Below are 23,195 nucleotides of genomic sequence, written 5' to 3'. Positions count from 1 at the left end.
TTCGGCAAAATCAAAATTGCCGCACATCCATTTTGGGTCTCAGACCTTACCGCCAGCCATTGACCTAGTGGTAAAGAATCCAGGCGGTAATGACCTACACGCATCAAATGCCACTTGGCGTGCTTCCGTAAATAAAAAATATTTTTCAGATGCGCATATTGGACGCGTATGAAAAATAAAATTACCGCAAGAGCCACGCAATAGTCGGGCGGTATCTCCATTTTGGTGCATGTTGGGCACGCATAGACGCTTACGCGGCTTAGTAAAAGGACTCCTAAATCTGTTGGCTGCCTGCTGTGTATTCCATCACTGTTTCATTATTGCTACCAAGTATTACATATTTAAGTCATATGCCTTCAACATAGATTATTTAAATTCATTTATCTAGACCATACATGCAAATGGTATTGCTTTTTAAACCCACAGGCAAAACCTAAGGGTGGTTAAACAATTTGGTATAAATTGTGTTTATGACTTTTCTTGTTTTGCACTGCTTTGGGTCCCATTGGATGTTCAATGCCAGTCACTGGAAACAGCCTGGCATTGAATATCCAGGTTCAGTGCCGACTGCAGCACTTATGTGAGCTGCCTCCTGTGGTTTGAATATCGAGCCCACTGTGTCCCACAAGTTTTATTTTTACATTTCATGGATATCCAGATATTGTATTTGTGGGTTTTATTTTGGGGTAGAAAGTGATCTTGCATTTTGCTTCCTACTGTAGATAATGCATTTTTATTTTTATTTCTCCTGTGGTCTAGAAAATGTGATTTCTTTGTGTTTCCTTTACTAATTTTTGGTCCTTTATGGTAAAATTAGTTCTTACCTGATAATTTTAATTCCATTAGTCCCAACAGATCAATCCAGAGACTTGTGGGTTATGTCCCTCTACCAGCAGATGGAGATAGCGAGAACTTTAGAGGTTTACTATATGTGGTCATGTGCAGTCACCTTAACTTCAGTACTGTCAATACCAAAGCAGTGGAAGACGAAAGAGGAAGTCCTCTCCTGCCTGCATAAAGCCCATGTAAGCTCCTCAACCGCTCCTACAGGAGGGTAACAGAAGGTTTCCTTTATGGTTTGATTTGTTTTGCCTTTTTTTTTTTGCAGCCAAAAATCAAATTAAGGAATCTGATGAAACTGAGGCAACTAGAAGAAAACACTCAACCCAGAACAACAAAGGGTGGGCTTCTGGATTGATCTGTTGGGACTAATGGAAAGAAAATTATCAGGTAAGAACTAATTTTACCTTCCATAGCATCCCACAGATCAATCCAGAGACTTGTGGGATGTACCAAAGAAGTCCTCAAGTGGGGCGGGGTACTACAACCTCAGCAGACTGGAGCAATGATACAGTTACATGTGCTGCCATGTCAAATCTGGAATGCCTAGCGCTGCCATACCAACCCTGCAAAGCCTGGCAAGGGAAGGACAGCAGATCAAGTGGGTGATCTGCAAAAAAGCCATCCACGGTAGGACAGAGGACCAAGTGGCCGAACTGCAAAGGGCAGCTACGGAAGCCAGACGAGACACGGAAAAGGAAGTCAACTGCGTTCTGGAAGAAAGCGCTGCCACCTGCAACGAGAGAGAGTTCCCATACAGAGGCCAGCAGAAGAAATTGCCTCTCTCAGCCAACGGCCACTGCGGCTCTTGAAACCAGATCCCCTTTCTTGTGACCAGCCAGAGGACAACATGAGGGTATGCCGGGAGGCATTTCTGCTCAGCAGGTCAGGAATCTGATGATCCTACCACTGTGTGGGTGTTTTGTAAGGAGTCGCCATCTTCCTATATGCCTAGGGCTTTCCAGTTTCTGAATATGTCTGCTTCTGATCCTGCCACAGCTACATCTGCTAATCTTAAAATGTTGAGCACTAGAAGATCGCTACAGTCTTTAGCAGTGCATAAGGCTATGTAGGAAGTCAGTTCTGCTCAATGGGTCGCCCCAGGCACTGCCCCACTATGCAGAGGCATAGCTAGGTGGGGTGCAAGGGGAGCAGCTGCACCCCTAAAAGAATTTTGAATAAAATGGCACTTATGCGGAACACTGACACCTATTCTACAAAAGGTCTGCTCCTCCTGACATCAAAACCGCTATGCCCACATTTGCCAATCTAAAAATGGTGAGCCTTCCTACAGTACCTTCCTATGGTCCCGAACAAAGCAAGAAGCAAAAAGTTGACCAACGGAACTCGCTGGTCACTTCCAAATAGTATAGGGAAGAGAAAAAGATGGAAGGCAGAAAACATCGTATGCAGAAAAGACAGGACTGTGCGCCCTTTACCAGTAGAAATCCAGAGGATCTCAAATGGATTAAGTCAGGAGTTCTGAGAACCTGCCTGGACTGGATTGCTGAAGAAAACTAGGCTGCCCAGAACGATAGCCCTGGTGTCGTAAAGAAAAGGGCGAGCCTGACCCGACCGAAAAGAACTTGTAGACATGTCCTCAGGAAGACACTCAGTCTATAAGTCACCCAGGTCTTCCACCAACTTCATGGAGTCCTCAAACAATAGTTGCCCTGAAAAGTGAGCTGAACCAGCCATCGTTAGAAGCTGCATTCACTACCCAGCAGCGCAACCACATCAAATGACAGGCTGTGACCGCCAAATACATCTGTTTGACGCCCAAAACAAATCAGATGAAAACTGGCAATTAAGCCAGCCTTGATTATCTACATCTGGCAAGTGAGGAGGTTGTTGACTGTCTTGCCTTCTGGAAGAGATCTGAAATCTGTTGCCGCCAGCTACGGCACACCCTAGCAGCCTACAAGCTGCAGATAGCTGCCTCCATGGAGACAGAACTTCTAAAATATCAGCAGAAGTCACCCATTGAGACTAAGTTGGCTTGAAGGGAACCATAGAGATGGGGACCAAAGCAGAGAAGGAACCCCTGAAGTGGTCTGATATGGACTCAGGCCCATGGGGGAATGTCCAAGAAAGAGAACCTTGTGCCCATAACTTGAACCTATTCCCATATCCTGGACCTGGTAGGAAAAGTAAAACCTGACTTGGGTTGGCATCTGTTGCCGAGCAGCAAAAGAAAGAAAGGACTTCCCAAGCCTATTTGGAACAGCACTCCCCGAAAAGCCAAGATTTGTGAGGGAAACAACTGACTAATCAGTGTCACTAAGAGTCAGTTGTTTCCCTCACAAATCTTGGTTCCTAAGGCCTGAAGACGAGCATGTATCTTGGATGAAGTTTGCAGAGTCTCTTGATAGAGAGAGCCGCAAATCAGCTAGTCACAAGGTATGGATGAACCTGCAATCCATCCTTACGAAGGAAAGCTGCCACTACCACCATGACCTTGCAAAAATTTCCTCGGCAACATGGAAAGGCTGAATGACATGGTCATAAATCGCTAAGATTCCTCTGCGGCAAGGAGCATTGGGAATATGAAAGTATGAAAGTAAGTTTCCTTGAGGTCCAGGGAGGCTAGAAACTCTCCCCACCAGACAGAACTATTACACACTGCATTGTGAAAAGTTGAACCGTAAACACCCTAGACTCTTATGATGTCCAAACTCAGCTGGAAGGAAGCTCCCTGGTTGGAACTACAAAGCAAAGGGAACAACTTCCCCAATTGCAACTGGGGACAGACTCAACTGTACCTAAGGGATGAAACGTTGGCAAGGTGGCAACAGCTGTCTGACAGTGTTTGAGCTTGCATGTAGACTCCACGAAAAATCTGTAGTGAAGTCCAGGATGTAACTGAGGCATGATACCAAGCAATACCACGGAGTACACAAGCATTCTTGAATGCCTAGACCCGAAACCTGGGGAATATCCAGCTGATCGATCATGGACAGACTTCGACCTTATCTCAGTAGACGAACTTACACACTGGCTTGGAAAATATGCTAAATCTCAATGCAAACTTGACACCTGCCCTACCAGCTTATTAAAAGCAGCCCCCAAACGATTCACAAAAGACCTCACGAATCAAGTAAACTACAGACTTTCAAATGGCCTCTTCCCCACGGACAAAGGAAATATTCTTCTCACCCCACTGCCAAAAGATGCCAAGAAAAGCACAATGGATTTAACCAATTACCGACCAGTTGCTTCAATCCCACTCATAACAAAACTGATGGAAGGCATAGTGACGAAACAACTCACGGAATACCTGACCAAACACTCAATTCTACATGAGTCTCAATCAGGATTTAGATCAAATCATAGCACTGAAACTGTATTAGTGTCTGCAATGAACTCATTCAAAAAAACAATTGCAACCGGCAAGAATATACTCGTACTACAATTTGACATGTCCAGTGCTTTCGACATGGTAGATCATGGAATACTATTAAACCTGCTAGAATACTTTGGAATCGGAGGCCCAGTTCTCAAATGGTTCAAAGGATTCCTTACCACCAGATCCTACCAAGTAACAACGAACAATGATAGATCACCACCTTGGACACCGGAGTGTGGAGTTCCTCAGGGATACCCCTCTCACCAACAATCTTCAACCTTATGATGATACCACTAGCCAAACTTCTAGCCAACCAGAACCTTAACCCCTACATATACGCGGATGATGTCACGATCCACATCCCGTTCAAAAGTAACCTAAATGAAATTACCAACGAGATCAACCAGAGCCTCCAAATCATGCACTCCTGGGCGGACTCATTCCATTTAAAACTGAATGCAGAAAAAACTCAATGTCTAGTTCTCACCTCCCAATACAACACAAACAAATACCCTACCATAACCACACCATACTGCACACTCCCCATCTCAGAAAATCTGAAAATTCTTGGAGTCACCATTGATCGATACCTCACACTCGATACCCATGCGAAGAATATAACGAAAAAAATGTTCTACTCGATGTGGAAACTCAAGAGAATAAAACCTTTTTTCCCAAGAAGCATCTTCCGTACCCTAGTACAATCATTAGTAATAAGCCATCTGGACTACTGTAACATTCTATATGCAGGCTGTAAAGAACGGACCATTAAAAAACTCCAAACAGCCCAAAACACCGCAGCTAGACCCATCTGTGGCAAAACTAAATTCGAAAGAGCAAAACCGCTAAGAGAGAAACTACACTGGCTACCACTCAAAGAACGCATTGAGTTCAAGATCTGCACAACCGTCCACAAAATCATCCACGCAGACGCCCCTCTTTATATGCTAAACCTAGTGGACTTACCACCTAGAAACTCCAGAAGATCGGCCCGCAAATACCTCAACCTGAACTTCCCCAGCTGCAAAGGAATCAAATACAAACAGTCATACGCTACCACTTTTGAGTACAAAAGTACACAGATCTGGAACACACTACCAATGGCCCTGAAAAAAATGGACAACCTAACCAGCTTTCGCAAATCTCTGAAGACACACCTCTTCAACAAAGCCTATTAAGGACATCCTCACTAACTAACTATTCCTAAACTACCCAGGTGCATCCAAAATACCTCTCACAATACCTACCTAACTCTTACTTCTAAATTTACCTACCTTAACTTATTATCGACTTTATCTAAGATCATGTAATGACTGCATCATAACAACACTCTGTAAGCCACATTGAGCCTGCAAAAAGGTGGGATAATGTGGGTACAAATGCAATAATAATAATAATAATAACTGCATGATAGAAAAACTAAGACACATTTGAGCTGAGGTAATCTTGGTTCACTCTGCCTGAAACCAGTACAGGAGTCCTGCCTGAGGAGTGAACTGAGACTCCATCATTGGAAGATGCAGCAGGCATAGGTCGACCTGGAGTTCAAACACAGCTTATTCTACCAGCAGCCAAGTGGCTTGTCGAAGTGGAAGTGGAAACCCTGAAAGTGGTTTTCCTGGCCCCACAAAACGTACAACAAAACCAAGTGGATTAAAAATCATCCTTAAACTCATCCCCTGGCAATCTCTGAGACTTGGAAGTTCCTCATGTCTTTACCCAACTGCCCTAGATCTTCTCTAGTCCCAAGATTACTTCCAAAATGCAGGTTGCCAAATGTGACTTGGAAGCCACATCAGTGGTCTGATGCCTAAGCCAATGCTAACTCCTTGCAGATAGGGACAAGAATTGGCCGGTGTGACTGAGCACTATAACTGCTGCGCACTGGAGCTAACAAGTGCGGATGAGAACCAGAGACAGATGGCATAGCAGAATACGGCTGTTGCACCATTGCGCACTACAGATAGCACGCTGCAGTGGGTTGTGAAGCAGCACCCCTAGCGCTCTGTGCTTACTCTCAGCTGATTGCAACAACTATTAAGCTACCTCTACACTGAAGTAGCTCCTGGACCACTCCTCATGAAATATAGGTACCTATACCATGAAAAAAGATGCAAAAAATACCATAGATGCAATCAGAGGTACTGGGTACGCTGCAGATACCGGGGGAGCTGAGGCTAGTATGCAAAGGTGTGGCCAGTATCAGTGTGCAAAGAGAGCGAGAAGGGAAATCTTTAGTACAGTTGAGTTCTAAGAACTGTTCCAGTCATGCAAGAACTGCTTGGCCAGGCAAGCAGTAAGAGAGAATGAAATAAAATATGCCCCATTGGAAACTTAGCTGAGCCCACAGTTTCTAATAGGATGGATAAAACCAGCCTTGAACCTCAGGCTGAAAGGCCAGCCACCTTCCTGAATAAAACTACTTTGAAGTAAACAGTACACACAGAGCAAATATCACCAGGGCAGCACAAAGGGTGCAGGATTACCATGGAAACCGAGAGAAACCCGAGAGGCCTGCACTAGCCTCAAAATGTAACATTTCTCACAGAATGGAGTCAACAGCCCTAAGCCTGACTAACTAAACAAACTGTACTGCCATGCTCTGAGAAAGGGGAAGAGGGAAAGAGTGGAAAATCTAGAGTAGGATCCCTAATCCTGATCCTTTTCTCCCTTCCATTAATGATATACACACACCCTGAACTTCCTCAAGGAGGGTCCAGAAACAGTGGCGTACCAAGGGGGGGGCAGTTCGCCCCGGGTGCACACCGCTGGGGGGGTGCCGTGCGCCTGTCGGCTCTTCGTTTTCATGCTCCCTTTGCCCCGGAACAGGTTACTTCCTGTTCCGGGGCAGAAGGAACATGAAAATGAAGAGCCGGCAGGCACGCGGCACCCCCCCCCCCCCAGCGGCATGCACCAGGGGGGGGGTTCTTTCGCCGGAGGGGGGGGGGCGTTGTGCTGTTCTGGGGGGGGGGTGACGCTGCACCCGGGGGGGGGCGAGGCGCATCAGCGATCCGCCCCAGGTGTCAGCCCCCCTAGGAACGCCACTGTCCAGAAATATTCTTAGTGTAAATCACCTAGTGAAGCACAGGCATCTCTACCTGAAGACTTTCAGATAGTCAGTACTTTCCAAGCTGCAGCTTAAGGCTCTCGCTGCCACAGAACAGCTGCAGGGGTCTAAAGGGTCTCGACCTCACCCCTGGAAAGCTGCGGGAGACTCAAAGCTGTGGGAGACCCGAGGACTCCCACAGGAGTCTGCAAACCTCCCCAGGCCTCCTTTCTTAGAAGCCCTTAAATATGAAATATGAAGAAACTGGGAGTGATCCACCCCAGTTCCCCAGTCACATTTCTGAAAAGCCTACATATAAAACTGCCTGAATCGCAAGCAAATCAGGCCCCAGGGGAGCACCGGCGCTTCAGCATTGCCATGTGGCACAACAAGAAAGTTGGTGCCCTCAAGCGCGCACGCACACCCAAGAAAACAACTGCCCTGTGCCTGCCAAAACAAGCCGGAAAGGAGCACACCGCTCCACGGAGTTGGGCTTTACAGAGGATCTCCAGCATGGGAAACTGCAGCAGCCCAGTGGCTCCCACACTGGTAGCCACTTTTGCTCTGCCCCACCTGCGCAGATAGGATAATGACTACTCACCTCCTCGGGAATCGCTGTCGCATGCCAAGTCGGTCCTCACACCATTCAGCCGGTACTGCAAACCGGCATAAGCTTGCTACACTGGACAAATCCGACAGATGTTTGTTTGGTTTTTTTTTAAACAGTGCTCAAAGGGCATTTTTTTTTTTTTAATAGCTGGACAGATCGCCGGATCAAAAGAAACCTCAGACTCCTTTAAAAGTCAGGAGAGTAAGAACCACAAACTCAAGCAGGCAGAGAGGAGGGGTTGATGGGGGAGGAAGGGAGGGACCTGGCACCACCAGGTGTGCACCCAAGTCCTAGGACTGGGACACCTCAGACCCTAGAAGCTCGACTAGACCCAGCGGACCAGGCCAGGAGCAAATCAATCCAGAGCTGAACAGACATGACCATCCACCTGCTAAATAGACAGACTAATGAAGTTAAAGAGACTGCACATGACCACATATAGTAAACCTCTGAAGTTCTCTCTATCTTCACCTGCTGGTAGAGGGACATAACCCACAAGTCTCTGGATTGATCTGTGGGACACTATGGAATCTATAATTGGTGAAATTTGGTCTGTGTTCTGTGAGTGACTGAAGTAAGAGATTTAAAAATGTCAGTGTTTCCAAAGTTTCCATGAGTGTGTGAATGTGTTTTATATTGATGCAGAACAGACTGTTTACTTAGAAATCCTTCATAAAGTTCAATCTAAGGCATTATTTGGTATACTCCTAAACACTAGTCACACTTATATGCCTAGTGCCCCCCCCATATCAATTCTGGGCCCCTAAAATGTCAAGTCTGGCTACACCCCTGGTTATGATCACTGTTTCCCAGGGGACTCAACACTATTACGTCTCGTACAATGCCCTGCATGCTACCAAGGACTAGATCTAAAATGGCTCCCCCTCTTGTCGGTTCCTGGACCAGTTGCTCCAAGAAGCAGTCATTTATTGCATCTAGAAATTTTATCTCCCTGGCACTCCCTGATTAACATTTATTCAGTCTATATTAGGGTAATTGAAATCATCCATTATTAGCCTTTGCCCAATTTGCCAGCTTTCCTAATTTCTGTAAACATTTCTTTTTCTGTCTGTTCGCTCTGTTCTGGCAGACGATAGTACAGCCCTACAAGAATACTCCTGCCCTTCAAATATGGAATTTCTATCCATAATGATTCCACACTGCTCTTTCATTTGGAATGTTCATTTTATTTGACTCAATTCTCTCTTTAACACATAGCACTACTCCCCCCCCCCCCCCTCAAATTTGATCCTCTCTATCATTGCAATACAGTTTGCATCCTGTTAACACAATGTCCCATTGATTGTCCTCTTTCAGATGCCTATTATACCTACCTCATCGTTTAGTGCTATATACTCTAACCCTCCCATCTTATTTTCTAGGTTTCTAGCATTTATATACAGGCACTTGGGCACATGCATATAACCTCTCACTAACTTGGAGATAATCATACATTTGACACTCAGATCTACTGTACCTTAATAACAGTTTGTGGACTTTTCTTCCAGGAATGCTATGCTAATTGTTTTTACTGCATCCTCTAGCAATGAGTTCCAGAGTGTAATTATGGAAGGAAAAATATTTTCCTCATGGTGTCTCCCCTAGTCTTTATATACAAAGTAAACAATTGATTCACATCTACCCTAGGGTTGCCAACTAGATCCAGATTCGTCCGGCAGCATTGATCCAGTCCTGGCCTTATCCCATTGCATGCAGGGACTTGTGGTTCTGATTTACCCATTAGATTTCCTAAGAAAAGCTACAAGTCCCTCCATGCATTGGGGTAAGTCCAGGACTGAATCAACCCTGTTGGGCGAATCTGGATCTAGTTGGCAACCCTAGTTTACCCATTTCATTCCACTCAGGATTTTATAGATTTCTATCATATCTCCAATCAGCCGTTTTTTCTTTGAACTGAACAGCCTCAGTTCTCCTGAGCCTTTCCTCATATGAGAGTCATTTCATTCCTTTAATCATTTTGGTTACCCCTCTGTGCCTTTTCTAATTCTTGCTGTATTTTTTGAAATGCTGTGACCAGAATTGCACACAGTTAGGGTAATCCTATAAAGTGAGTACTAAATTTTATGCACTTACACACATAAATCATTACAAGAATGGCACATATGTGCATAAATGACAAATTTCTAAGTGGTAGCTCATATGTGCATATCTTACACAGCACACATTTTGTAGGTAGGCATACACATAAGTGGAGTCTGGGCAAAGTATGGGTAGGACTCACACTTACACACATAACTCAGACTGGGGAGACCCACAGGTGCCCATGGCATGACCAACATTTTCCTTCCCTCCCACTGCTGCAAAGCGTTTAGCTTCTTACCTCCTTCACCTGGGGCAGCTACGCTACAATCAACAAACTCAAGGCCTGTCAGCTTCTGCCCCCTCCAAAACAGGAAGCTCAGAGGGGGCAGGAGCTGGCAGGCCTTGAGCATGTGCAGATGCTGAAGGACCTTCGCCAGCCAGCTGCAATGCATCTTCTGATTGTAGATTTGCTGCCCAGGGGGAAGGAAGGTAAGATGCTGGAGAGGGGAGAAGTGGAAGGAGAGAGATGCTGAGGACCATGGAAGCTAGAGAAGGAAAGAAATGCTATACACTAGGGGATTAGGGGGGGGGGGGTATTGAGAGGTAGGGAAGGAGAGATATGCTGGTAACAAGATACTGGACTACATGGACCATTGGTCTGACCCAGTATGGCTATTCTTATGTTCTAATGACACCTAAATCTTTCTCTTGGGTGGGACCTGAGTGAAGACCTCTTCAGGAAGAGGCCTCTTAAGGGAGTCGCAACTCGCAACTAAGACTACAGTACCTGAGGGGAGTGCAGGGAGAGCCTCCACGAGTTAATGATACATGGACAGAAAGGCTGCCAAGTTAAGGGAGAACCTTGCAGAGTATTCCTAAAGTGTATAATTTGATGGATGTCCAGAAGGGACATGAAGTGGCATTAGTTGCCAGAGTTTTGGCCTGGCTAGGGGCCAGGCCCATGAAGAGACCGAGACTATATTGAAAGAGAGAGAGAGAGAGAGAGAGAGACTATTTAAAAGGACTAAGCCTGTGAAGTAACAAAGCTCACTACAACCCCTTTTGTGTACATAAATCAAGTACTTTTCACTTTTACCTACAACTGTGTGTGTCTACCATATCTATGTGAAGTACTATAACCAGCTGCTAGCCACAATGCCACAACAAGGTGGAAAAAATGTTTTCAAAATTCAGTTACGATCAGACTGACGATATTGGTCTGTAGGAAGTTTTAGCAGCACTTTCTCTATAGAGACACTGAAACTTCATTCATGCATTCAAATTTATTATTTAGCAGCACCTTCTCTATGGAGCCACTGAAACTTCATTCATTCATTCATTCACTCACTCAAATTTATTTATTTTGTCTATCATTTCTAAATTTCAAAGATAGGAGACACATCCCTTTGAATATTTGGCCTAGGGTCTTTAGTCAATGTATTTAACAATGGTGCATATTTAAATTGGTTTGAAAATTCTCTTGTATTTCCTTTCCTGGCAGATATATTTACGGGCAGGAGCTATGATTTGAAGAAGGCAATTAATAGAGTTAATAGAGCTGCCAAATTCATTCCAATGTCTGGTGCTATTCTACATGCAGCCAAACACCCCACTGCTGGGAAATGCTCAAACCTCCAAGGCAGAGTCTGCTCCCCATCTGGCTTCCAGCAGTCCTGTGAGCCCACAACAAAAGGAGACAGAGACTGCTGGGGGAGAAATGCTTTCACTACCACTGAAGGCAGCCAGCAACCCTAGTCACTCGCCTCTACACATTCTGCAGTAAGGACACAAGCGGCTCATTCCCTTCTACCAGTGCAAGTCTGGATCAGACAGTGCTCCAGTAATAGCTCCCTCTCTCAGGAGAAAGGAATTTCCAAGCACACCTTAACAGGTTATATGAACTCCAGAAGAAAGGTCCCTTTGGCACAATGCAAGTGCTATAAGTACATAACATAAGTACATAAGTACATAAGTAATGCCATACTGGGAAAAGACCAAGGGTCCATCGAGCCCAGCATCCTGTCCACGACAGCAGCCAATCCAGGCCAAGGGCACCTGGCAAGCTTCTCAAACGTACAAAATTCTATACATGTTGTTCCGGAATTGTGGATTTTTCCCAAGTCCATTTAGTAGCGGTTTATGGACTTGTCGTTTAGGAAACCGTCTAACCCCTTTTTAAACTCTGCTAAGCTAACTGCCTTCACCACTTTCTCCGGCAACGAATTCCAGAATTTAATTATTAGTTGGGTGAAGAAAATTTTTCTCCGATTTGTTTTAAATTTACTACACTGTAGTTTCATCGCATGCCCCCTAGTCCTAGTATTTTTGGAAAGCGTGAACAGACGCTTCACATCTACATGTTCAACTGCACTCATTATTTTATAGACCTCTATCATATCTCCCCCTCAGCCGCCTTTTCTCCAAGCTGAAGAGCCCTAGCCGCTTTAGGCTTTCCTCATAGGAAAGATGTCCCATCCCCTTTATCATTTTTGTCGCCCTTCTCTGCACCTTTTTTTTAATTTCGCTATATCTTTTTTGAGATACGACAACCAGAATTGAACACAATATTCGAGGTGTGGTCGCACCATGGAGTGATACAAAGGCATTATAACATCCTCATTTTTGTTTTCCATTCCTTTCCTAATAATACCTAACATTCTATTTGCTTTCTTAGCCGCAGCAACACACTGAGCAGAAGGTTTCAACGTATCATCAACGACAACACCTAGATCCCTTTCTTGGTCCGTGACTCCTAATGTGGAACCTTGCATGACGTAGCTATAATTCGGGTTCCTCTTTCCCACATGCATCTCTTTGCACTTGCTCACATTAAACGTCATCTGCCACTTAGACGCCCAGTCTTGTAAGGTCCTCTTGTAATTTTTCACAATCCTCCCGCAATTTAACGACTTTGAATAACTTTCCAGCTTATAATCGAAACTTTTCGCAGGCAATCTTCTGACACAAATCGGGAGATCGCCGGCGATTTCGCAAAAGCGGTTAAAAGCGTATAATCGAAAGCTGGCTTTTTAACAGCATCGCCGCTTTCCCGTCGCCTCACAGGCGAAAGTTCAAGGGGGCGTGTCACCGGTGAAGCAAAGGCGGGCATGGGCGGGCATGGGCGTGGCTACCAGATGGCCGGCTTTCGGCGATAATGGGAAAAAAAAAGCAGCGTCAAGCGATATTTGGCCGGGTTTACTTGGTCCTTTTATTTTCACGACTAAGTCTCAAAAACGTGCCCCAACTGACCAGATGACCACCGGACGGAATGGGGGATGACCTCCCCTTACTCCCCCAGTGGTCACCAACCCCCTCCCATACTACAAAAGTTAAAATGAAAACCTTTTTTGCCAGCCTGTATGCCAGCCTCAAATGCCGTACCCACCTCCATGACAGCAGAATGTGTTGTATCGTCTGACAGCCTTTCTGTGGTTGCGATGTGGCTCTCGGGTGAGTGTGACACCTTTTCTGTTAGGTGCCCTGCAGAGTCACATCAGCAATGCATTGTGGTGGGTGTAGGGTACTGGGCTCTACTCCCATGGTGCTTTTCCCCCCCTGCTAACTGGGTCAGAGTGTGCCCTGTTTTGTTTCCGGTAGTCCATGAGGTAGTGGCCATTTTTGTAAGCCAGTTTTAGTTCCCTTTCATGTGTTACCCATGTTAGAAAACGTTATTACCTTGAATGTTGCTGATAGAGGGCATTGTACAGCATTATGCCAGCTCGGACCTACTGCTAATCTTAGTATCAGGGAGACTCTTTGCCAGTGGGGCACAACCTCTGATCTGCAGTTAACTGTGAGTAAAGGTGCTTATTCAAATAAAGCACTTTTTCAAAGACATTAGTCTTCAGGTGTCAACTACTGTGCCAAGGTTATACAGCAGCAACAAGTCCTAGAGGCCTGAGTGTGTGCAGGTCCCTGGAGCACTTTTAGTGGGTGCACATTTGTGGGTAGGGGGTTTGGGGGGGGGGGGCTCAGCACCCACAGTAAGGGAGCTATTTCTGAAGTCCACCACACTGACCCCTAGGGTGCCCAGTTGGTGTCCTGGCATGTAAGTGCACTACAAATGCTGGCTCCTCCCACGACCAAATGCCTTGGATGTCGCCGGGTTGGAGATGGCCGACATTTTTACCATTATCGCTGAAAAACAAAACCGGCCATCTCAAACCCCGCGACATCCAAGGCATTTGGCCAGTCTAAACTGTATTATCGAAAAAAAAAGATGGCCGGCCATCTTTTTGATAATACGATTCTGACATCCAAAGCATTTGGCCAGTCTAAACTGTATTATCGAAAAAAAAAGATAGCCGGCCAGCTTTTTGATAATACGGTTCTGGCCAGCTGTTGCGCCACCGCCAAAATAGATCGCCGGCAATCTATTTCGCCGGCGACGTTCGATTATTCCCCTCTTTGTGTCATCAGCAAATGTAATTACCTCCCATCTCTAGGTCATTTATAAATATGTTAAAAAGCAGCAGTCCCAGCACAGACCCCTGGGGAACCCCACTAACTACCCTTCTCCATTGAGAATACTGACCATTTAACACTACTCTCTGTTTTCTATCTTTTAACCAGTTTTTAATCCACAATAGAACACTACCTCCTATCCCATGATTCTCCAATTTCCTCTGGAGTCTTTCATGAGGTACTTTGTCAAACGCCTTCTGAAAATCCAGATACACAATATCAACCGGCTCACCTTTATCCACGTTTGTTCACCCCTTCAAAGAAATGTAGTAGATTGGTGAGGCAAGATTTCCCGTCACTAAATCCATGTTGACTTTCAGGCTTATTTTCGAAAGTGATCGCCGGCCATCTTCCAACATAAATCGGGAGATGGCCGGCGATTTCGCAAAAGCGGCAAAATCGGTATAATCGAAAGCGGCGTTTTTGACACCATTGCCGCTTTCCCGTCGCTGCGCTGGCGAAAGTTCAAGGGGGCGTGTCGGCGGCGAAGTGAAGGCGGGACATGGGCAGACATGGGCGTGGCTACCAGATGGCCAGCTTTCACGGATAATAGAAAAAAAAGCGGCGCTAATCAGTATTTTGCCGGGTTTACATGGTCCTTTAATTTTCATGACCAAGCCTCAAAAAGGTGCCCTAATTGACCAGATGACCACCGCAGGGAATGGGGGATGACCTCCCCATACTCCCCCAGTGGTCACCAACCCCCTCCCACACACAAAAAAAAATAAAAATAAAACACTTTTTTGCCAGCCTCTATGCCAGCCTCAAATGTCATACCCAGCTCCCTGACAGCAGTAAGCAAGTCCCTGGAGCAGTTTTTAATGGGTGCAGTACACTTCAGGCAGGCAGACCCAGGTCCATCCCCCCCCCCCCCCCCGTACCTGTTACACATGTGGTGCTAAGTGTTGAGCCCTCCAAACCCCCCAAAACCCACTGTACCCACATGTAGGTGCACCCCTTCACCCATAAGGGCTATGTTAATGGTGTAGAGTTGTGGGGAGTGGGTTCGGGGGGCATTTGGGGGGCTCAGCACCCAAGGTAAGGGAGCTATGCACCTGAGAGGTATTTGTGTATTTTTTTAAACATTTTTAGAAGTGCCCCCTAGGGTGCCCGGTTGGTGTCCTGGCATGTCAGGGGGACCAGTGCACTACAAATGCTGGCTCCTCCCGTGACCAAATGCCTTGGATTTCGCTGGGTTTGAGATGGCTGGCATTTTTTTCCAATATCGCTGAAAAACAAAACCGGCGATCTCAAACCCAGCGAACTCTGGCATTTGGCCAGGCTAAACCGTATTATCGAAAAAAAGATGGCCGGTCATCTTTTTCGAAAATACTGTTCCGGCCAGCTGTTGCGCCGCCACCAAAATAGATTGCCGGCAACCTATTTCGCCTGCGACGTTCGATTATGCCCCTCTTTGTCTCATTAATCCATGCTTTTGAATATACTCTGTAATTTTGTTCTTAATAATAGTCTCTACCATTTTGCCCGGCACCAACGTCAGACTCACCGGTCTATAATTTCCCAGATCGCCTCTGGAACTTTTTTTAAAGATCGGCATTACATTATATATATATATATATATATTGGCCACCCTCCAGTCTTCCGGTACCACACTCGATTTTAAGGATAAATTACATATTTCTAACAATAGCGCTGCAAGCTCATTTTTCAGTTCTATCAGTACTCTGGGATGAATACCATCCGGTGCAGGAGATTTGCTACTCTTCAGTTTGTAGAACTGCCCCATTACATCCTCCAGGTTTACAGAGAATTGATTAAGTTTCTCCGACTCGTCAGCTTCAAATACCATTTCCGGCACCGGTATCACTCCCAAATCTTCCTCGGTGAAGACCGAAGCAAAGAATTAATTTAATCTCCGCTACGGCTTTGTCTTCCCTGATTGCCCATTTTACTCCTCGGTCATCTAGCGGTCCAACCGATTCTTTTGCCGGCTTCCTGCTTTTAATATACCTAAAAAAAATTTTACTACAGTATGTGTTTTTGCCTCCAACACAATCTTTTTTTCGAAGTCCATCTTAGCCTTCCTTATCAGCACTTTGCATTTGACTTGATATTCCTTATGCCGTTTCTTATTATTTTCAGTCAGTTCCTTCTTCCATTTTGTGAAGGATTTTCTTTTAGCTCTAATAGCTTCCTTCACCTCACTTTTTAACCACGCCGGCTGTCGTTTGGTCTTCCATCCTCCTTTTTTAATACGCGGAATATATTTGGCCTGGCTTCCAGGATGGTGTTTTTGAAAGCATCCACGCCTGATGTAAATTTTTGACCCTCGCAGTCGCTCATTTTTTTTTCACCGTTCTTCTCATTTTATCATAGTCTCCTTTTTTAAGTTAAACACTAACGTTTTTGATTTCCTATGTATACTTACTTCAAAGCTAATATCAAATCCGATCATATTATGATCACTGTTATCAAGCGGCCCCAGCACCATTACCTCCCGCTCCAGATCATGCGCTCCACTAAGGACTAGGTCTATAATTTTTCCTTCTCTCGTCGGCTCCTGTACCAGCTGCTCCATAAAGCTGTCCTTGATTTTATCAAGGAATTTTACCTCCCTAGCATGTCCCGATGTTACATTTACCCAGTCAATATCGGGGTAATTGAAATCACCCATTATTATTGTGTTGCCCAGTTTGTTTGCATCCCTAATATCCTTTAACATTTGTTTGTTTGTTTATTTATTTATTTAATAGGATTTATTTACCGCATTTTTGAACATCAAACTCCACATATCCAGGCTTAGGAGTTGGGTTAGTTTTGCACAAATTATGACAGCAATGAACCTACTTGGAGACATTGTCCTTGCCTTCACCCTACCTCCTGATTTTTGAGAATTGCTCATCTCAGTCAACAGTGTTGCACTTCTTTATGCAAACCTCACTGATGAAGCCTATGGAGGATGAAACCATCCACAGGTTAGAGCAGTGGCACCTTAGAATTGCAGGACTATTATTGGAGTAGTGGAGCTGCAGAATTGTAGGAATGTTACTAGTTTTTGGAGTAAATGTTGGAATTCCTATTGTGGATGTAATGAAAGAGTGGATGGAAGAATTCACACAATATGGCCATGACGGAACAATGTAAGCCACACTGAGCCTGCAAATAGGTGGGAAAATGTGGGATACAAATGCAACAAATAAATAAATAAACCTTGTAAGATAAGTGGACAGCAGTCTTGTGAACTGTGATTATGAAATAGAATGAAGATCATTCTTTAATGAAATGGGCATAATTTTAGGAATTATACAAGTTAATGTTTTTTTTAAACATAGATTCGCTAGTTTGTTTTCATGTTTTTGTGGAATTGATGATGAATATTTATCTTTGATGCTGGGATAATTAAGATGACTGTTTTAGCATAATTATTTCAGCCTTTTATGCCTTTATTTTAATTTTATTATTTGGTCGGGAACAATATCAGCAGTATTTTGAGATACAGTTTGATAAACTTTGATAATAAATGTGGTTTCCACAATAGTACTTTATAAAATAAGCATATGTGCCCTTCCTACCTGGATACCCTGTTATAAAGCGACGATACATACCTGTAGCAGGTATTCTCCGAGCACAGCAGGCTGATTGTTCTCACATGTGGGTCGACGTCCGCATTGGCCCGGGAATCGGCAATTTTCCAAGCAAAAATGTATAAAAAGTTTTGCCAGAGTCTTCTGGCGCGCGTGCAGCGCGCACAGCGCATGTGCGGCCATCTTCCTGCCCGTTGCATGAGCGTTCCCGCTCAGTTTAATCAAAAAGCAAATAAACAACAAACAACTCCAAAGGGGAGGTGGGCGGGTTTGCGAGATCAGCCTGCTGTCCTCGGAGAATACCTGCTACAGGTATGTATCTTCGCTTTCTCCGAGGACAAGCAGGCTGCTTGTTCTCACATGTGGGGTATCCCTAGCAACCAGGCTCACTCAAAACAATGAACATTGGTCAATTGGGCCTCACAACGGCGAGGACATAACATAGATTGACCTGAAACCATAAACAACTAACTGAGAATGCAGCCTGGAACAGAACAAAAATGGGCATAGGGGGGTGGAGTTGGATTCTAAACCCCGAACAGATTCTGCAGCACCAACTGCCCAAACCGACTGTCACATCGGGTATCCTGCTGAAGGCAGTAGTGAGATAAGTACATAAGTATTGCCATACTAGGAAAAACCAAAGGTCCATCGAGCCCAGCATCCTGTTTCCAATAGTGGTCAACCCAGGTCACAATGTACCTGGCAAGATCCCAAAAAGATGTGAATGTGTGGACTGATGACCATGTTGCAGCCTTGCAAATCTCCTCAATAGAGGCTGACTTTAAGTGAGCCACACAGCCATGACTCTAACATTATGAGCCGTGACATGGCCCTCCAGAGTCAGCCCAGCTTGGGCATAACTAAAGGATATGCAATCTGTTAACCAATTGGAGATTGTGCGTTCCGATGGCGACTTCCCTCCTGTTGGGATCAAAAGAGACAAATAACTGGGTGGACTGTCTAAAGGGCTTCGTCCGCTCCATGTAAAAGGTCAATGCTCTCTTGCAGTCCAAGGTGTGCAAACTGCTTTCGCCAGGGCGGGTATGAGGACGGGGAAAGAAAGCTGACAAGACAATTGACTGGTTAAGATGGAACTCAGACAGGCAGGAACTTAGGGTGCGTGCGGAGGACTACTCTGTTGTGATGAAACTTGATATAAGGTGCATGCACTACCAAGGCCTGAAGCTCACTGACTCTACAAGCTGAAGTAACTGCCACCAAGAAAACGACCTTCCAAGTCAAGTACTTCAGATGGCAAGAATTCAGTAGCTCAAAAGGAGCTTTCATCAGCTGGGTGAGAACAACGTTGAGATCCCATGACACTGGTGGGGGTTTGACAGGGGGCTTTGACAAAAGCAAACCTCTCATTAAGCGAACAACTAAAGGCTGTCCAGAGATAAGCTTACCCTCTACACGGCGGTGAGTTGGTCTTGAGACCAGATGGGAAAATTAGGTTCTTACCTTGGTAATTTTCTTTCCTTTAGTCATAGCACATAAATCCATTACGAGTGGGTTGTGTTCATCAACCAGCAGGGGGAGATAGAGAGCACTGAAAAACCATAGTGCCTCATCGCCAGCTAGCTCCATCTGCCTCTTCAGTATTTGAAGCTTCCAAAGCAGTGTTACACCGCAAAGCATAATAACATGAACTTTCCTCACAGCGGATGAACGCTGCAAAACTGGAGCTATAAGTCAAAGGAGGGAATGGACTCATCCTCCTGGAGGGAATGAACTCAACCTCCTGTAACAGAATAGAAATCCTGAAGACTGTTTTCTAACTTCTCTCAATGAGGGAACATATCTACAGGAAAAACTGAACATAAAAGTAACATGAATCGCATAATGAACCACTGAGGAAGGGCTCATGGATTCATCTGCTATGACTAACGGAAAGAAAATTACCAACGTAAGAACCTAATTCTCCCTTTCTTGTCATCAAGCAGATGGATCCATTACGAGTGGGATGTATCAAAGCAATCCCTAGATAGGGCGGGAACAAGTCACATCATGCGCCAGCACTTGTGCTCCAAAATGCGCGTCCCTCCTGGCAGCCACATCCAGCCTGTAATGTTGGGCAAACGAGAGCTTAGAAGCCCAAGTAGCTGCACTACATATCTCTTGAAGAGAGAGTGCTCCAGTTTCAACCAGGGAGAATCTGCTACAGTACAAGGAGAAAAAATCCACAGAAAGAATATTGCCTCCTCCCTCAAAACACCCAGGGAGAATCTGCTACAGTACAAGGAGAAAAAATCCACAGACAGAATCCCCCTTGTAGTGACATACAATCCAGAGCTGGAAAAACTGAGGAAAATCATAAGAGATCTACAACCTATACTCCAAGAGGATGAATTACTGAAAGAGATATTCCCATCCCCACCAGTACTGGCCTTCCGACAGCCACCCAACTTAAAACACAAGCTAATCAGAAGTAAACTTCCATCACAGACTGAAAAGGAACAGAAGGGCACACTTCCCTGTAATTTATCCAGTTGCAAACTATGCCAAAATATTTCACAGGACCCCAAAGGAAAGATATTCAACATAAAGGGATCTTTCACTTGCTCATCTTCCAATGTGGTATATATCATTCAGTGTAAAAAATGTAACAAAGGATGCTATATTGGAGAAACAGGTCAGATGCTTAAGACAAGATTCAATTTACATAGACATCACATGAACAATGCTGGTGCCAGTAGGGTTCCCACACCTGTTGGTCAACATTTTACAGGACCAGGACACTGTACCAGTGACTTCACAGTGAGAATCCTGAAAGGTAACTTTAAAACCATACAAGAACGTAAGACCTTTGAAGTCAGAATGATTGAATATTTTAACACCCAACAGAAAGGACTTAACAAGGATCTGGGGTTCCTAGCCCATTATAAACCATAAAGCTGTATTTCTCTGTTGATCACCCCACCCCTCAATTATCCACACCCATCCTGTTAGAATATCAATGATATGCTTTGATGTCCCCATGCATACCTCGTACCCACCCCCATCCTCCCACCCTGTCAGACTGTCATAGTAATGCTTGAATGTTTTCACTTATATACACTGTCAGCTAGCACATTTGCTTATTTCCGATCTGACGAAGAAGGGCAACCTTCGAAAGCTAATCAAGAAATGTATTAAGTTATGTCCAATAAAAAAAGGTATCATGTTATTTTCTTTTCCATGTTTTATTTTGTTTGATTTCTATTGATAACCTTAAGAGTGGACTAACACTGCTACCACACTCCTCAACCCAAGAAGAGGAAATCGCTCGTGGAATGTGCCTTAAAGGCTTCAGGCGGAGGCCGGCCAGATAGCAGATATGCTGAAAAGATAGCTTCTTTGAGCCAACGGGCTATAGTGGCCTTAGACGCTGGAGACCCTCTGCGCGGACCTGACAAAAGAACAAAAAGATGGTCAGAGGTCCTGAAGGCATTTGACATGCGCAGATATTGCAACAGAGCCCTTCGCATATCCAGAAGGTGCAACTGCCCATAGACTTCTGGAAACTCCTCTTTAGAAAAGGAGGGCAGGAAAATAGGCTGGTTTAGGTGAAACGCTGAAACCACCTTAGGCATGAAGGAAGGCACCGTACGTACCATTACTCCGGACTCTGAGAATTGTAGAAATGAGTCTCGACAGGACAGCGCCTGGAGCTCAGATACCCATCTCGCCGATGTCACGGCCACCAAAAAGACTGTCTTTAAGGTCACATCCTTCTCCGAAGCTCGCCTAAGCGGCTCGAAGGGCGAACACTGAAGGGCCTTTAAAACTAACCCCAGGTTCCAGGCCGGACACGGAGCCCGCACGGGAGGATGGAGCCGAAGCACCCCTCTAAGAAACCGTGTCACATCCGGGCAAGCAGCCAGAGAGGCCAGCGACCTTCCCTCAAAAACATGCTAAGGCTGCCACTTGAACACGCAGGGAGATCTGATCGCTGATATTCAAAAGTTGGGGAAGAAAAGAGAGGTGCTGTTGTTGGGAGATTTTAATCTGCCGGATGTAGATTGGAAGGTTCCGTCTGCGAAATCGGAAAGAAGTAGAGAGATTGTGGATGCTTTCCAAAGTGCTCTGCTCAGACAAATGGTGAACAAACCCACGAGGGAGGGAGCCACGTTGGAGCTGGTGCTCACGAATGGGGATAGTGTGTCAAATGTCCGAGTGGCTGCGCACCTGGGAAACAGTGACCATCAAACGGTTTGTTTTGATGTAACGGCTCATGTGGATGGCGGCCACTCTAAACTCAAAGTCCTGGATTTCAAGCGAGCTGACTTTAACAAAATGGGAGAATACCTGAGGAAGGAGCTGATGGGCTGGGAGGACATACGAGAAGTGGAAGGACAGTGGTCCAGGCTAAAAGAAGTAATAAACAGGGCCACAGACCTTTATGTAAGGAGAGTAAATAAAAGCAAGAGAAAAAGGAAACCGATATGTTTCTCAAAGCAAGTGGCTGAGAAAATAAAGATTAAAGAGTTAGCGTTCCAGAAATATAGAAAATCTCAAGAGGAGGAACACGGGGAGGAATACCGGATGAAACTGAAAGAAGCCAAGAGAGAGGTACGTCTGGCGAAGGCGCAAGCGGAAGAACAAATGGCTAGAAATGTAAGGAGAGGAGACAAAAACTTCTTCAGGTATATTAGTGAAAGGAGAAAGACTATAAAGGGAATTGTGAGACTAAAAGGTACAACAAAACGCTATGTAGAAAATGATGAAGAAAAAGCCAATTTGCTAAATAGATACTTTTGTTCTGATTTCACTGAAGAAAACCCTGGGGAAGGACCGAGAGGGACTGGCAAAAGTACACCTGAAAATGAGGTGGATAGAGCGCCGTTCACGGAAGAGAGTGTGTATCAACAACTTGGAAAGCTAAAGGTGGACAAAGCCATGGGGCCGGACGGGATCCACCCCAGAATACTGAGGGAGCTCAGAGAGGTTCTGGCGGGTCCTCTTAAAGACTTGTTTAATAAATCCTTGGAGACGGGAGAGGTTCCGAGGGATTGGAGAACGGCAGAGGTGGTCCCTCTTCACAAAAGTGGGGATAGGGAAGAAGCTGGAAACTACAGGCCGGTAAGCCTCACTTTGGTTATTGGAAAAGTAATGGAAGCCATGCTGAAGGAAAGGATAGTGAATTTCCTGGAAGCCAATAAGTTGCAAGATCCGAGACAACATGGCTTCACCAAAGGGAAATCGTGCCAAATGAATCTCATTGAATTCTTTGACTGGGTGACAGGAGAATTAAATCAAGGACGAGCTATGGACGTCATCTACTTAGATTTCAGCAAGGCTTTCGACACGGTTCCCCAC

The 23,195-nt window shown here is 45.1% G+C and overlaps 1 protein-coding gene across 1 annotated transcript in view; it reads right to left on the bottom strand.

Moving 5' to 3' along the window:
* Positions 1 to 23,195, bottom strand: part of SPTBN2 (spectrin beta, non-erythrocytic 2) — a 1,201,559-nt gene that overhangs the window by 1,134,256 nt on the left and 44,108 nt on the right. The gene's annotated exons all lie outside the window — the stretch shown is intronic.

The sequence above is a fragment of the Microcaecilia unicolor genome, chromosome 11 (genome assembly GCF_901765095.1).
Source record: "Microcaecilia unicolor chromosome 11, aMicUni1.1, whole genome shotgun sequence".
Classification (NCBI taxonomy): Eukaryota; Metazoa; Chordata; class Amphibia; order Gymnophiona; family Siphonopidae; genus Microcaecilia; species Microcaecilia unicolor.
The sequence above is the reverse complement of the archived record's forward strand: the minus strand, read 5'-3'. Positions and strand labels throughout refer to the sequence as shown.